Source organism: Podarcis pityusensis (genome assembly GCF_964106645.2).
Source record: "Podarcis pityusensis genome assembly, chromosome: 6".
NCBI lineage: Eukaryota > Metazoa > Chordata > Lepidosauria > Squamata > Lacertidae > Podarcis > Podarcis pityusensis.
The window spans coordinates 47,104,805-47,119,391 of NC_138030.1; the positions used below are offsets into that span (position 1 = coordinate 47,104,805).

The 14,587-nt window shown below is 44.9% G+C and overlaps 1 long non-coding RNA gene across 1 annotated transcript in view; it reads right to left on the bottom strand.

Annotated features, from left to right (window-relative positions):
• Positions 1-616: 616 nt before the first annotated feature.
• LOC308479711 overlaps positions 617-14,587 on the bottom strand; it is a 41,776-nt gene continuing 27,805 nt past the window's right edge. The window contains exons 2-3 of the long non-coding RNA XR_013987798.1: positions 5,691-5,827; positions 617-1,315 (exon numbers count right to left, since the gene is read on the bottom strand). This is a non-coding gene — a long non-coding RNA (uncharacterized lncRNA). The remainder of the gene's footprint in view (positions 1,316-5,690; positions 5,828-14,587) is intronic.

Sequence of the window (14,587 nt, forward strand, 5' to 3'; positions counted from 1 at the left end):
ACACGCTAGAGAATATGCATGAACTTGCCATACTTTCCCAGAAATAAAATATGCACTGCATCAAAAATACGCTTGTGCAGAACAGTCCTAAGCAAACTTACTCAGTCAGGTGGCCACTTACATATTGCCAGCGAGAAAAGAAATGCATCTCCTCAAAAAGGACAAAGAGACAATCCAGATTTGCAGATTTAGAAAGAATTAATATTATTTAAATAAAAATAGAATGCACCTCACCAAGACCATGACTAGGTGAGCTGTGGGCTTGCTCAGTCACCTCAGTGGGCAACATCAAGGCCTCTGCTTTCCCTTCTCATGGTTCCTGATCTGTAAACTAGCCTTGACCTCAACAAACAGAGGACTATCCTCTGCAACCTAGGACTCACAGCCAGCCTATTGCTTGGAAGCAATTTTACAGGCATTGGGAGTGCTTGGGTCAGGGATCTTGGAGGTGGAAGGAGGCATCAGCCTTGCTCCTGGGACGCCTTGAAGAACCTCTGGAAGGCCCCAGAAGAGGGCAGCAAAACCCTTGAGATGGCCCGGGGCTCCCCAGAGACCAGACTGAAGAATCTAACACTTCTAAATACTGTATCCTGGTGAGTCAGAAAGGAGATGTGGGTGAAGAATGTTACTCAGGTTCCAAACTCGTCTTGCTTCCTTTCTTCTTTATTCAAGTATTCTCTAGACATTTCTCTGCACAGTGAGTGTTACTTTTGTTTTGCTGGAGGCTGTAGCATTCCCCTTGCATTCAATGTGGGAAGCCAAGTGCACAGGGATTGTGAAGTCTGCACTGGATTTAGGGTCATTCTTCACAGCTCTGTAGATGTGCAGTGGACTAGCATGGTTTGAAACCTTGGTACATACAAGGATCAGCTGCAAATGCATTCAGGACTTCTGTTCCTAAGAGAAACCCCACACTGATATGGCAACTCTCCACCTACTGCCTCTTCAGCAGGCTTGTAGCAAAGGCTGTAGCCTCCCACTCACAAGATCTTCTTTTGCTCCCTTTCCACCTCAAATACCCATCCTTGTAGCTTTTCTTCTACCTTTCTGACTTTGTAAAACTATGCCATCAAGTCAATTGGAGCAGAGCAACTGCCCATCTAACCTCACATCTGCTACTGGCAATGGGCAGGAAAGGATGAGAAATTACTGCACTCACGTTAAAACCACTTCCTTTTTGTTATTTTAGATCCGCTGTTTATTTCACAAGTTGCCCCTCTGGTTGGCAAGCTCTGAACCTCAAAGCTCAAAGGAAGTAGAAAGCAACAACCCCAAGACCACGGCAGTGGGGCAGGTGGTGGTGGAGAGTCTCCTTCTATGAGAACGGAAACACAGAACTTAGAACAGAATGGAATAAAAGAGTAGATTGATTGATTTATTCATTTAACAAAAGGTACCTCTTGATTGCCAGAAAACTTCTAAGTGGTTTAAGAGAATATAAAATAAAACCTTCAAGTTCTCGATTAAAATATGGGTATTTTAAAACATTCAAAGATAATTAAAATCAACGGTTGCTAAAAAGTGATAAAACACAGGTAACTTTAACATGTCTTGATATGCTTGCCTAAACAACAATGTTTTAAGCAGGTGCTTAAATAAGACAGCAAAGGTGTCTGCCTAATGTCAATAGGCAGTGAGTTTCAAAGTTTAGGTGATGCCCCCCCCCCAAAAAAAAATGATTTCTGAGAAGTGTGGAATGAATATTATGTGGCACCTGTAACATGTTCAGTTCTGCATATTGAAGCAGCCAAGTGGGAATATACGGGGTAACACAATCTGCCAAAATAAAATAGAATGATTTGCTCTCTTTCTTATGTTCAGCACAAAAAGTAGTTTTTCTCATTCTGGAATAGTTCATGCTTGTCCTCATCATGCTGCTGTCAATCTAGATTGATTAGATCCTGCTGTCCACAAGGGTGGCTGTGGTTGTTTGATAAATGTTTGAAAACTTTCCCCTTGATTAGGTCATCCACACCTTTTCCTCCCTGTACGTGCCCCAGGTGAATGGAGAAGGGAGCAGTGATTACGATCCTGGTATATGCCCACCCTCAGCATCATTGGGCAGGTGTAGATACATCTCCGATTGCCAGAACTGCCTACATCTGTTTTCAAATGAGCACAGTGCAGAGTAATGCCAAATCAATCTACAATAAGCTTTTATATTTGGAATGAAACTAGATTCTCAAGAAGTACTTTTCAGGGGCAAAAAGAAGAAGGAGAAGATCTAGATGGTGTGCAGATTTACATAGGAAAAAACAAAGCCTCCACTGATTCTAGAACAAGATGTCATGGATGAAAAAATAAGGAAGGGGAAGAGTGGAGCAGCTAGCATCTTGACAGCAGCATTTCGCACTGCACCATTTTGTTGCAGAACTCATTTACAGAATAGTCATCTCATTCTCAAGTTATGTTGTGCACTTAGCTTCCAAGGTTTTCCCAGAAACTGTTCTTGGCAATGAAATAGACATGTATCTAACCATTTACAAATTATATTTGCTGACATTGCAAGACTCATTTTCTAAGATGCAGGCCTTCTGACCTGACTGAAAGCTTGGGAACCACACTTTGAGACTATCAGCAGGAAAGACCCACATATTTTGAAGCTTTCTCAGAAGCAGACTCGTTTAATCCCCCCCCCCCCCGCTTTTGCTCAATGTTTTTAGAATGGTCTTGCCAAAACACTCCTGTGATGGAAACTATTTACATGGGAAGCCATCCTCAAAAGCTGTAGGAAATCTGACAGTCCACACACTGGGGCTCCCACTTCCTCCCAGGCCAAAGTGTTTTCCACACCATGTGAAGTGGACCTCAAGAGAAACTGCACATATGCACAAGACCTTGGTCATGATTACCTGCTTTGCAGGGAATTGTGTTGGAGCTAAGGAGAAGAGTGATTCGGACCATGCCAACAAACACAACTCTGTGACCTCTGCAACTGGACCCTTCCTGACCCCAAACATCTTACTGGGGATAAAATAGCATCTGCCCATAAAATTCTGCTTGCACGTAGCCAGATCCACACATTAGATGCTTTTTCTATTTTAATGTACCTGTCATCATGTTACCATTGCAGACCTTCACGTAAAATGATAGTCTTCCTTATTGTTCTCTGCCATGCCTTGAAATCTGTTGTAACCTTTGATCAAAGGTTATCTAGTGGCAGAATGATATGCATTCTTTCATTTCTACCCCTTTCTTTATGCCTCCATTGCTAAGGTTCTTGTCAGGTGTTTGTGTGTTTGTATGTTAGGGAGACCACACTGGTTTGCATATGCTAATTTATAGGTACAGCTGCAAATTTAGAAATAATTACTGTAATTCAAGTAAAAATACCATACATCTCACCATAGAAGGGTAGACTGTGGCCGGGTGACCGGGATGTTGTCTGCTGTTCAGTCTGCCGTGGGGGAGCTATCTGTGGATGAACAACTTCAAGGCCCTGTTCTCCCTTCCTATGGGTCTTTTCTCTAAACTGAACTTGGGCAGGGCTTTCAATAGAGGATGACCGGGACCCTTAACATAGGAGTCCTGCCCTCTGTACAGCAGGGTACACAGACAGTCTAGCACAGTGCTTCTCAACCTTCTTAGGCTCATGGGAACATATGAGTTTTCGTTCTTCCTTTTTTCTCCCCTTCAATTTTATTCTTTCATATACTATACAAATACAGAATACATAACATATAATATTAAAGAGAAAAGAAAAACTGAAGGAGAGAAAAAACAACAATAAAAGTGCATATATAATTACAATGCATATTTTCCATTCTCATTTTATACTAAATCTCAGTGTAATTTGTTCAGAGATTATAAATAGATACAGTACACCTAATTAATGGATTTACATTTTCTTACACTGTTTTTGAGTGAGTGCTATGGGTATCATCCCCTCTGGTCACAACTGTCCCCTAACGTAGACAGACAGAAGCATACATGCAGACACATTTTGCTTCTCCAAGGGTCTTGGGTTAAAGTCAGTTCCAGTAGAATTGATCTGAGTCTTGAAAAGCACATAGAGCTGAAAGAGGAAGTTGGAAAGAGTGTCCCTTTTCAAACTTCCACCTTCAGCTCTCTCAACTTTTGAAAGGGCATAAAGGTTGCCACCTTCACCACCTACTGGCCAAGGGGCCAGTCTGTGTGGGAGCTCAGAGGTTTCATGGGCATGAGAGGAAAACCTCAAGGTGCCCCTGAACTCACAGGTGCTGCACTAGGATCCCTGCTCTAGTTTGTGTGTGTGTGTGTGTGTGTGTGTGTGTGTGTACGCGTGCTCACACTTGAAAGTATGCACCCTCTGCTGCATGTTGAAATCTTCACCAGATTTCACAGGCCCTGCATAGCTCTACAAGAGATACTCCACACTTGACGATAACCAGAACAGAATGCCTGTGAAATTGTGCTTATGACTACAGAGAGATGCATGATAAGATACCCCAATATGGACAGTCATTAGCAGCAGGACTGTAACCTTTGATGCAGTCTTCTCCAACCTGATGCCCTCCAGATGTTTTGGATTACAACTCCCAATATCTGGCGGGCATCAGATTGAGGGTGCTTTAATGAGTTAATTTGTTGGGTTGATCAATTAAAAATCTTTTTTAATTGGCTAAAGAGGCATCCCAGATTAATCAGGCAATACTGTTTTTTTTTAAGGGTCCATTAGGTTGGAGCAAGTAAGCTGAACACAGGTCCCCTTGAAATCAATGGAATAAGTTAGTCATGACTTAAATTAACACCACTTGATTTCAACTAACTTAAGTCTGGATCTAACTCAACATTTTTTTAAATGTGCATTTCATATATTTAAAGCACTCTTGTGCCATTTTGGCTGTCATGGCTTCCCCCAAAGAATCATGGGAACTATAGTTTGTTAAGGGTGCTGGGAATTGTAGAAATGTAGGCGTCTGCGAACAGCTCTAAACAGCTAATGAACAGCATTTTGTCAGCAAAGCCTCCTGGGGTTGCTTCTGAAACTGCTCTCTGCACATGTACTCACTCTTCCCACAGGTGAATCGAACACCTGAAGCTGCCTTATACTGAGCCAGACCCTGGTTCCACCTAGTTCAGCATTGTCTACAGTAGGGGTGGAGAAGCTCAGACCTGGAGGGTCAAATGCAGTCCCCCAGGCCTCTCTATCTGACCTGTGGTGTTCTCCAGAGGCCGTACCTCCTCCTCAGCCAGTCACATCCCCTTCTGACTCTGCTTCACATCCTCCTTCTGTTTTTGCCAGGCTGGACTGTGCCCTTGGCCAGCCACTTCTCACTTGCCTAGACGGAAGATAGGGAGGGAGGAGCTGTGAGTCATGGGGGTTTGGAGAGAGAGAGAGTGAATTCAACAGTGCTTTTGGTTTTGGGTTGTTAATGTTGTTTAGTGCCATAATGCTTTGCAAGTTTCATAATATGACTTTTCTTGTGGTTGTCTAGCCTGTTTTTTACAGTTGTTTTGTTAATAGTGTTTTACAGGAGCTGGTTGTTTTACTGATGATTTGCAATTGCTTTCCTGGCGATTTGTTGGTTACTTTATATGATTTATGTTGCGATTGTGATGTCCTATTACGAGAGCCAGTGTGGTGTGGTGGTTAAGAGCAATAGACTCGTAATCTGGTGAACCAGGTTCATGTCTCCGCTCCTCCACATGCAGCTGCTGGGTGACCTTGGGCCAGTCACGCTTCCTTGAAGTCTCTCAGCCCCACTCACCTCACAGAGTGTTTGTTGTGGGGGAGCCACTTTGAGACTCCTTCGGGTAGTGATAAAGTGGGATAGCAAATCCAAACTCTTCTTCTTCTTGCTATTTGTTGTATGGATGCTGCTATGTGGTTCATGAGAGTGAAAAGCTGCACAGAAATATAATAAATGAAACGAATGAGGAATATGTGTGTACGTGAGAGAGAGAAAGAGTGTGTCTGTACCTGTCCAAAAAAGGCTCCATGCGCCTGGTCAACACTGACTGGCAGTGGCTCTCTGGCATTTCAGACAGGGCACATGCCCCACCCTACAGTGGTGCCAGCGACTGGCCATGGGGCTTTCTGCATGCATCTGCTCTGCCCCCAACTGGTGGCCCTTCCCTCACACTGGGACCAAGTTCCCATTTCTGGAATGGCCTCCGGTGGCTCTAGCTGCAAGCCGAGGCCTGGACGGTGGCAGGCGAGGGGGCTGACCTTGCGGAGGTCATTGCTCACTCTCTCTCTGCCATTCCCAACTCGCCCCGCCCGGCAGCCTCCCTTTCGACACACACAGACGGAGGCCTCCCACTTCTTCTGTGCAGCTATTCCCTAAAGACAGCTCCTGTCTTCCTGCACCCACCCCCACCACCCTCACAGGGCCGTTTTTAATGCTCGAAGGTACAGGATGTTCTGTTCTCTCTCTCTCCCGCAAGCACACACTCAGGCACACTCACTCCGCGCACCCCTCCCTCTTTCTGTTCCTCACTCTCAGGCCTGTGGCCTTCACCTTTTTAACCCTTCCTCTGCCACTTCGGCACAGCTCTGTGCGAAGACAATACCAGACTGGCTGTTGCTGTTGCTCCACTTCTCTCTTTCCTCCCCCCCCCCCACGACTCCCTCCCAGAGCCTCTGCATTGCTCATCCCAGAAGTAAAAGGCAAACTCCCCGGCCTCTCATCACCATAAACAAGCAGCTCTGCCTACTTTTTATGAGGGGGTTTCCTGAAGACCTGGCCGGTAACCAGCTTGCCGGTTTACTAGGTGGCTTAGAGAGAGAGACAGTGTTGCTTTTCTTTTTTTCTCTCTCTCCCCTTCCTCCTCCTCCTCCTCCCTCTCCTTTCCTCCCCTGACATTCAGTGGAACGAGACAACCCCTCCCGTCGCCTGGCCCCTGCGGATCGTGTTGTCTCTTCTCCTCTGGCCCCTCCTCCTGACCCTGGTTTTTCTCCACAGGTTGGCTGTTCCTGGGTAACAAGGTTGGGAAGAAGATGACGTGGATTCACCGATAGCACACAGGGATAAGCGGAACCATCTGGCAAGAGCCGGCTTCACTATAGGGGAAACACGCTGGCATTTTTAGTTACCTGAGAACAGGGATGGTTGAATCTGTAAATTTCATTTCCCCCTCACCTTCACATTTTTCCAGTCTTAGGTTCTACATTTCCACATCAGTTTGAGCTTGCTGAGGTTTTTTTCTTTATTATTAGTCCTTGTGAAAATTCATCAGCGAATCTCTCCTGCTCTACACATTTTTCCTCTGCAATTTTGCCTAATATGCACTGTCTTCCAAAGCAATATCCCCTAGGATAAAGCATTTTTATAAAATGTTATTTTCCCAAGAGATGCATCTTTATGTGCACTTTAGGATAGGTGTTTATTTGGCTGGAGAATAGCACTGCAAAATTCAGAGAAGGCTGGATGTATTTCGGTTCGTATATTGTTTCGGAAAATGTGAAATAGGTAGGTCTGGCCTTAAATGCAAACTGAATTGAATTTCCACCCCCATCCTTACTTGGGAATGGGTCTGTCTGAGCCTCTACCCAGTCATTGCCCCTCATTGTGTGATAGGCTTCAATAATTCAAGAAATTAGACCAATTACAAAACAGGAGCACACCAAACTAGAAACAAGGGGTGAGGAAATGTTTGAAGGGAGCATAAAGGGAACAATGTGTATCTTAGTGGAAATGGGGTGACCTTTTTTCACATGTTAGATTTCTCCCATTCTTAATGCATTGTCTCTTAAGTAAGTCCTATTGATTTTTGATGATGTTCCCATTCAATCTATATTTACTTATTTGTTTTTAGGCACATTTAGGCCACCTCTCCAGACAAAGTCTTCTCAAGGCAATGTTCAACAATATAAACAGGATGAATGTTGCAAAACATAAAGCACAAAATGGAAACACTATAGCATTTCAAAAATTACAACATTTGAGAATCCCAAGTCACTTGGAACAGAAAGGCATTTGAATTCTTTTTGAACACCAAGATTGAAATACCAAGACTGAAGAGGCCAACTGCACATCCCCTGAGATGGACAAGGGGTCACTACTGAGAAGGCCCTGTGCCTTGAACCTTTCTATCTAACTGATCATAAAGGCATGCCAGTGAGCATTGCCTCCATTGCCAATTTCCAAGCACTGGCAAGCACATCCTCAAACTGTTTAGGCAGCAGTGGATGGTGTGGTAGGTCTGTACTGCTCACCTGACCTCCATCTGGCTGAATCCGTATAGCATATCAGGACAGAGAAAGGAGGCACACAACAGCGGCAAAGTCAGAACCCTGTTGGGTCAGGCCAAAGGCCCATCTATTTTTATTATTATTTATATACCGCTCTATACTTGGAGGTCTCAGGATGGTTCACATAAAAAGATCACAGTATATAAAATAAAAATAAAAGTAATAACCCAATAATACACCGCCCCCAAAGAGCCACATTTTAAAAGGATATGTGATGTTGATCAGGTCAACCAAAGGCCTGATTTAAAAGGAACATTTTTGCCTGCCGCCTAAAGGTGTATAATGAAGGTGCCAGGCGAACTTCCCTGGGGAGAGCGTTCCACAGTCTAGCATCTAGTCTAGCATCCTGTTCTCACAGTGGCCAACCAGATGCCCATGGGAAGCCTGCAAGTTGAACCTGAGCGGCACAACAATACCCTCCCCCACCTGTGATTTCCATCCACTGGGAGTCTGGGGCATAGGGAGAAATTCAATGTAGCAAACATGGCAATTGTTCTGTCAAAGCAAACGCCTCAGCTCCTCCCTTTGTGCACTGTTCTGGTGATTCTCCCATGCCAACTTGCAGTGGGGAGATAAGGGAGAGCAAAACCCATTGCACTAGTAGGAGCCCGTGCACTGGCTTCTGCAAGCAGGACTTGCTAGCCGAATCTCACCTATACTCCCTCCAACAATGCTTATGCTCAGAATGTGGAAGGGGTCAGCATGAATACTAAGCACCATCTCTTTCCAGGGCACCGTCGTTTCCAAAATTCATTCCTTCAAGGAAGGGTAATGCAAATAAATAGTAGCATTCGATGTTGCAGTATTGGGATTATTTATAAATATCCTGGATTGGGAAAGAGCCTAGGCCATGTAGACCTGAGGTTTGGTGGACCATTTCATCAGTGGAAATGCTTTGGAAGGAGGCAAGTGGTGCTCAGTCTATTGGTATAGCACCAGCTGCTGAGAGAGGAAGAGTTGGGAGAGCACTCACTTGTTTATACCTGCTGCATACATTTCTCAACCTTCGCAGCAGCCTGGACGCTAAACCGCTATTAGAGCCAGCCAACAGTATTAGGACTAATTGGAGGGTGTGTAGAATAGGAGGTTAACGTGACCTAGAATAAGTTAGCAACAAACAAAGGCCAAGCAAGGCATTCCTTGCAGGAGCCTGGTCCTCCTTGACAAAGTCAGTGAGAACTTTGCCATTGACAAAGACAGGAACAAACTTTCTATTCCTCCCAAAGAGTGCCATGCCCGATTTGTGCAAGGATCATGGGTCTTGTGTGCCACAGCCTTGGAAAGGGCTGCGAAGCCTGAGCTGCTTATAGGCAACCATTTCCCCCCACCTTGAATTTTTTACTAAAATGATGAGGCTGCCAGCCATTCCCACAGCTCTGCAGGGGAGGATCATTCCCCATCCCTGGCACATTCCTGTGGACAGAGAGTGCTAGCCGGGGCCATGGGAGAGAACATGAAGCACCACAGCTAGCCTTGGCGGGGAGGAAAGAAAGCATGTCGGGTATGTGTGTGGAATGAATTACCCTGTAAAGTGGGGTCGAGCAGCCTTCAGATGAATCAGCTTTTGCAGAAATCTTTGGTGAGCGTTCCCAGCTCCACACTGCATGAAAGTGAAGCCACATGCCCAATATCCAAACCAGTTGGACTTGTTTTCATGCTTCGGGGCGGAGGGGGACATTGTGGTCCTGTGGTGGACATTGTTGTCTAGTGGTGACACGGTGCATTCTGCCTAGTTTCAGGATTTCGGGGGCACTGCGGCTCTGTGGCAGACATGGTCTAATGATGGCATGGTGCAGACGTGGATTATGCCAGAGTCTGGCTGGTCAGAAAGGTAGGACTGCCTTGGCTCCTTTTCTGAGGGTGACTTGGGTAAGCCCTCCCCCTATACCACTTCCCTAGCTGTACAATGGGTTTAATTACAGTGCCTTCTCAGCAAAGCACTTTGCTATTTATGGATAACAGGAAAAAGGTATTGCCAGTAGCATTGTTTTTGAGCAAGAAGCAAGAGACGGGGAGCAATCAGTTCAGGACATTCAGCTCCTTGTTCTTCCCCAGACCTCTTGAATGACTCATACTAAGAAAAATAATGGCATGTGGGTATAAGTCTTATAAAGAAATCCGCTTGCAGTGCCTACTGCTTATCACAAAGACAGTATGTCTGCAGGCTGCATGCAGCAGTGTGTGTGCTTGTACAGAATCACGCTCGTCTATGCAGGGAGCCTCCCGATGACCTGTTTATTGAGCATTCATCCCGATTTGCTTGCACAAAGCTTACGGTTAGTCAATTCCAGGTCTTTATTATTCTGATTCATTTGCAGGGAGGTTAGATGACAATCAGCGTTCATCCTGATTTCACAGTGATTTACTTGCACAGTGGTTACACAGCTTCCTGTTAATCACTTCGTAATCCCACACTTCTGAGAACATTTCCTTGCCACTTTTCTAACTGCAAAGAGTCTTTAAAAAGAAAAGTGGGTTAGCTGGACCAGAGTGCTTTTATCCACTTTTTTTGAAAATGAAATAAAACTAACAGTTCCTGCAGACTGCCTATTTCTGCAACATTCATTCATCCTGATTTGCTGGATTTTATCAAGCATTCTTATTGATTTCCTTATGGGATGTTTATACATCTTTCCGTTAGTCATTCATGCACCCTATACTTTCAATGCACAGAAGTCCAATTCTTTAAGTGGATTTGCTACACTAGGGCAACAGAGCTTTATTTGTGCAAACTTAACTTTCCAGTATGTGCTTGAATCCTTCCCATGAAATACCCTCCATATAGTGGGGCCTCTAAATTTCCAATATGCAACTGAACCCCCCTCAAAATACTGGCACTCTGGAGGTGACCATAAACATTTCTGTTGTATTTTCTCTATGTGGTTCAAGATCACTGACATTTTGGGTCCACCATGACCCCCCCCCCACCCTTAATAGCAGAATTATTGTCACCACATGACAGGCAGAAATCCAGCTGGCAAAGCATATCTCACCAGTGCATCTCAGTACCAGGAAAAGCTGTGTCCATGTGGCTGCCTCTTGCTTACCTAGATGGAGGATGGAGAGGCGTGGCATGTGTTTAAAATCCTTTGACTTTTGTGTGGCAGGAATGTAGCCTACAGTATAAAGGTAAAAGCCACATCCATGTCTCCACCCACGTCTACCTCTGACCCCCACCTACCACCGGCAGGTGACCTCTGGAAGGTTACCCCAGAGGGGGGACGGCCCTCAGGCTAAAAAGTATTCCCCACCCCTGCTCTAGCCTAATCTTAGAATCATAGAATCATAGAGTTGGAAGAGACCACAAGGGCCATCGAGTCCAACCCCCTGCCAAGCAGGAAACACCATCAGAGCACTCCTGACATATGGTTGTCAAGCCTCTGCTTAAAGACCTCCAAAGAAGGAGACTCCACCACACTCCTTGGCAGCAAATTCCACTGTCGAACAGCTCTTACTGTCAGGAAGTTCTTCCTAATGTTTAGGTGGAATCTTCTTTCTTGTCGTTTGGATCCATTGCTCCGTGTCCGCTTCTCTGGAGCAGCAGAAAACAACCTTTCTCCCTCCTCTATGTGGCATCCTTTTATATATTTGAACATGGCTATCATATCACCCCTTAACCTCCTCTTCTCCAGGCTAAACATGCCCAGCTCCCTTAGCCGTTCCTCATAAGGCATCGTTTCCAGGCCTTTGACCATTTTGGTTGCCCTCCTCTGGACACGTTCCAGTTTGTCAGTGTCCTTCTTGAACTGTGGTGCCCAGAACTGGACACAGTACTCCAGGTGAGGTCTGACCAGAGCAGAATACAGTGGCACTATTACTTCCTTTGATCTAGATGCTATACTCCTATTGATGCAGCCCAGAATTGCATTGGCTTTTTTAGCTGCCGCGTCACACTGTAGGCTCATGTCAAGTTTGTGGTCAACCAAGACTCCTAGATCCTTTTCACATGTACTGCTCTCAAGCCGGGTGTCACCCACCTTGTATTTGTGCCTCTCATTTTTTTTGCCCAAGTGCAATACTTTACATTTCTCCCTGTTAAAATTCATCTTGTTTGTTTTGGCCCAGTTTTCTAATCTGTCAAGGTCGTTTTGAAGTGTGATCCTGTCCTCTGGGGTGTTAGCCACCCCTCCCAGTTTGGTGTCATCTGCAAATTTGATCAGGATGCCCTTGAGTCCATCATCCAAGTCGTTGATAAAGATGTTGAATAAGACCGGGCCCAAGACAGAACCCTGTGGCACCCCACTAGTCACTCTTCTCCAGGATGAAAAGGAACCATTGATGAGCACCCTTTGGGTTTGGTCAGTCAGCCAGTTACAAATCCACTGAGTGGTAGCATAGTCAAGACCGCATTTTACCAGCTTCTTTACAAGAATATCATGGTGCATCTTGTCAAATGCCTTGCTGAAATCAAGGTAGGCTACATCCACTGCATTCCCTTCATCTACCAGGCTTGTAATTCTGTCAAAAAACGAGATCAGGTTAGTCTGACATGACTTATTTTTCAGAAATCCATGCTGACTATTGGTGATCACAGCATTCCTTTCTAGGTGCTCACAGACTGTTTGCTTAATGATCTGCTCCAGAATCTTCCCTGGTATTGATGTCAGACTGACTGGGCGGTAATTATTTGGGTCCTCTCTTTTCCCCCTTTTGAAAATAGGGACAACATTTGCCCTCCTCCAGTCTGCTGGGACTTCGCCTGTTCTCCAGGAATTCTCAAAGATGACTGCCAGTGGTTCTGAGATCACATCTGCCAGTTCTTTTAATACTCTTGGATGCAATTCATCTGGCCCTGGAGACTTGAATACATCTAAACTAGCCAAGTATTCTTGTACTATCTCCTTAGTTATTCTGGGCTGTGTTTCCTTTGCTGAATCATTTGCTTCAAATTCTTCAGGTCGGGCATTGTTTTCTTTATCGGAGAAGACTGAGGCAAAGAAGGCATTGAGGAGTTCAGCCCTTTCTGTGTCCCCTGTTTGCATTTCACCATCTTCTCCTCTGAGTGACCCCACTGTTTCTTTGTTCTTCCTTTTGCTACGAACATACCCATAAAAGCCTTTTTTGTTGCTTTTAACCTCTCTAGCAAGCCTGAGTTCATTCTGTGCTTTAGCTTTTCTGACTTTGTGTCTACACGTGCTGGCTATTTGTTTGAATTCCTCTTTGGTGGTTTCCCCCCTTTTCCATTTTTTGTACACATCCTTTTTTAATCTTAACTCAGTTAAAAGTTCTTTAGATAGCCACCCTGGCTTCTTTAGGCACCTTCCATGCTTCCGTCTCATTGGTATTGCCTGACGTTGTGCTTTTACTATCTCCCTCTTAACAAACTCCCAGCCATCATGAACTCCTTTTCCTTTTAGTATTACTGTCCATGGGATCTCACCCAGCACTTCCCTAAGTTTTATGAAGTCGGCTTTCTTAAAGTCAAGAAATTGAGTCCTAGTATGCTTGGCTGCTCCTTTCCGCTGTATAGTAAACTTCAGAAGAGCATGATCACTCGCGCCTAATGATCCTTCCACTTCTACCCCACTAACCAGGTCATCAACATTGGTTAGGACCAGATCTAAAATGGCTGTTCCTCTTGTTGCTTCTCCCACTTTCTGGACAATGAAGTTGTCTGCAAGGCCAGTGAGGAATCTGTTTGACCTTATGCTCTTGGCTGAGTTTGACATCCAACAAATATCCGGGTAATTGAAGTCCCCCATTACTACTATCTCCCTTCCTTTTGCATGCTTGGCCATCTGTTCCAGGAAGGCATCATCTATGTCCTCCGTTTGGCTTGGGGATCTATAGTAAACTCCCACAATGAGGTCACTGTTATTCTTCTCTCCCTTAATTTTGACCCAAATGCTCTCACTTTGGCTTTGAGGTTCTAAATCTTGGATCTCTTCACAGGTATACACGTCCCTGACATATAACGCCACTCCTCCTCCTTTCTTGTCTGGTCTGTTTCTCTGAAATAGATTGTATCCCCCCATTATTACATTCCAATCGTGGGACTTATCCCACCAGGTTTCAGTGATGCCTATTATGTCATATTTAGTTTGCTGTACCAAGAGCTCAAGCTCATCTTGTTTATTTCCCATGCTTTGCGCATTAGTGTACAGACATTGAAGTCCATTAATCATTCCCCCGTGTCTCTTATTTAAGGATTTTTTTCCTCCCACCACTAGGTCTGCGTGCTGTTTGCTCCATTTGGTCTATGACATTTGGATGATCATCTTCATCAATTGATAGACTCCTACCTTCAGGAGCACTGTCTCCCTCCCCCACATTAGTCAGTTTAAAGCCCTCCTGATGAGGTTTCTGAGATTTTTGGCAAAAACATTTCTCCCAACCGTTGTGAGGTGCAGCCCATCGCTTGCCAGAAGTCCATCTTCAAGAAACTGCAGTCCGTGATCTAAGAATCCAAAC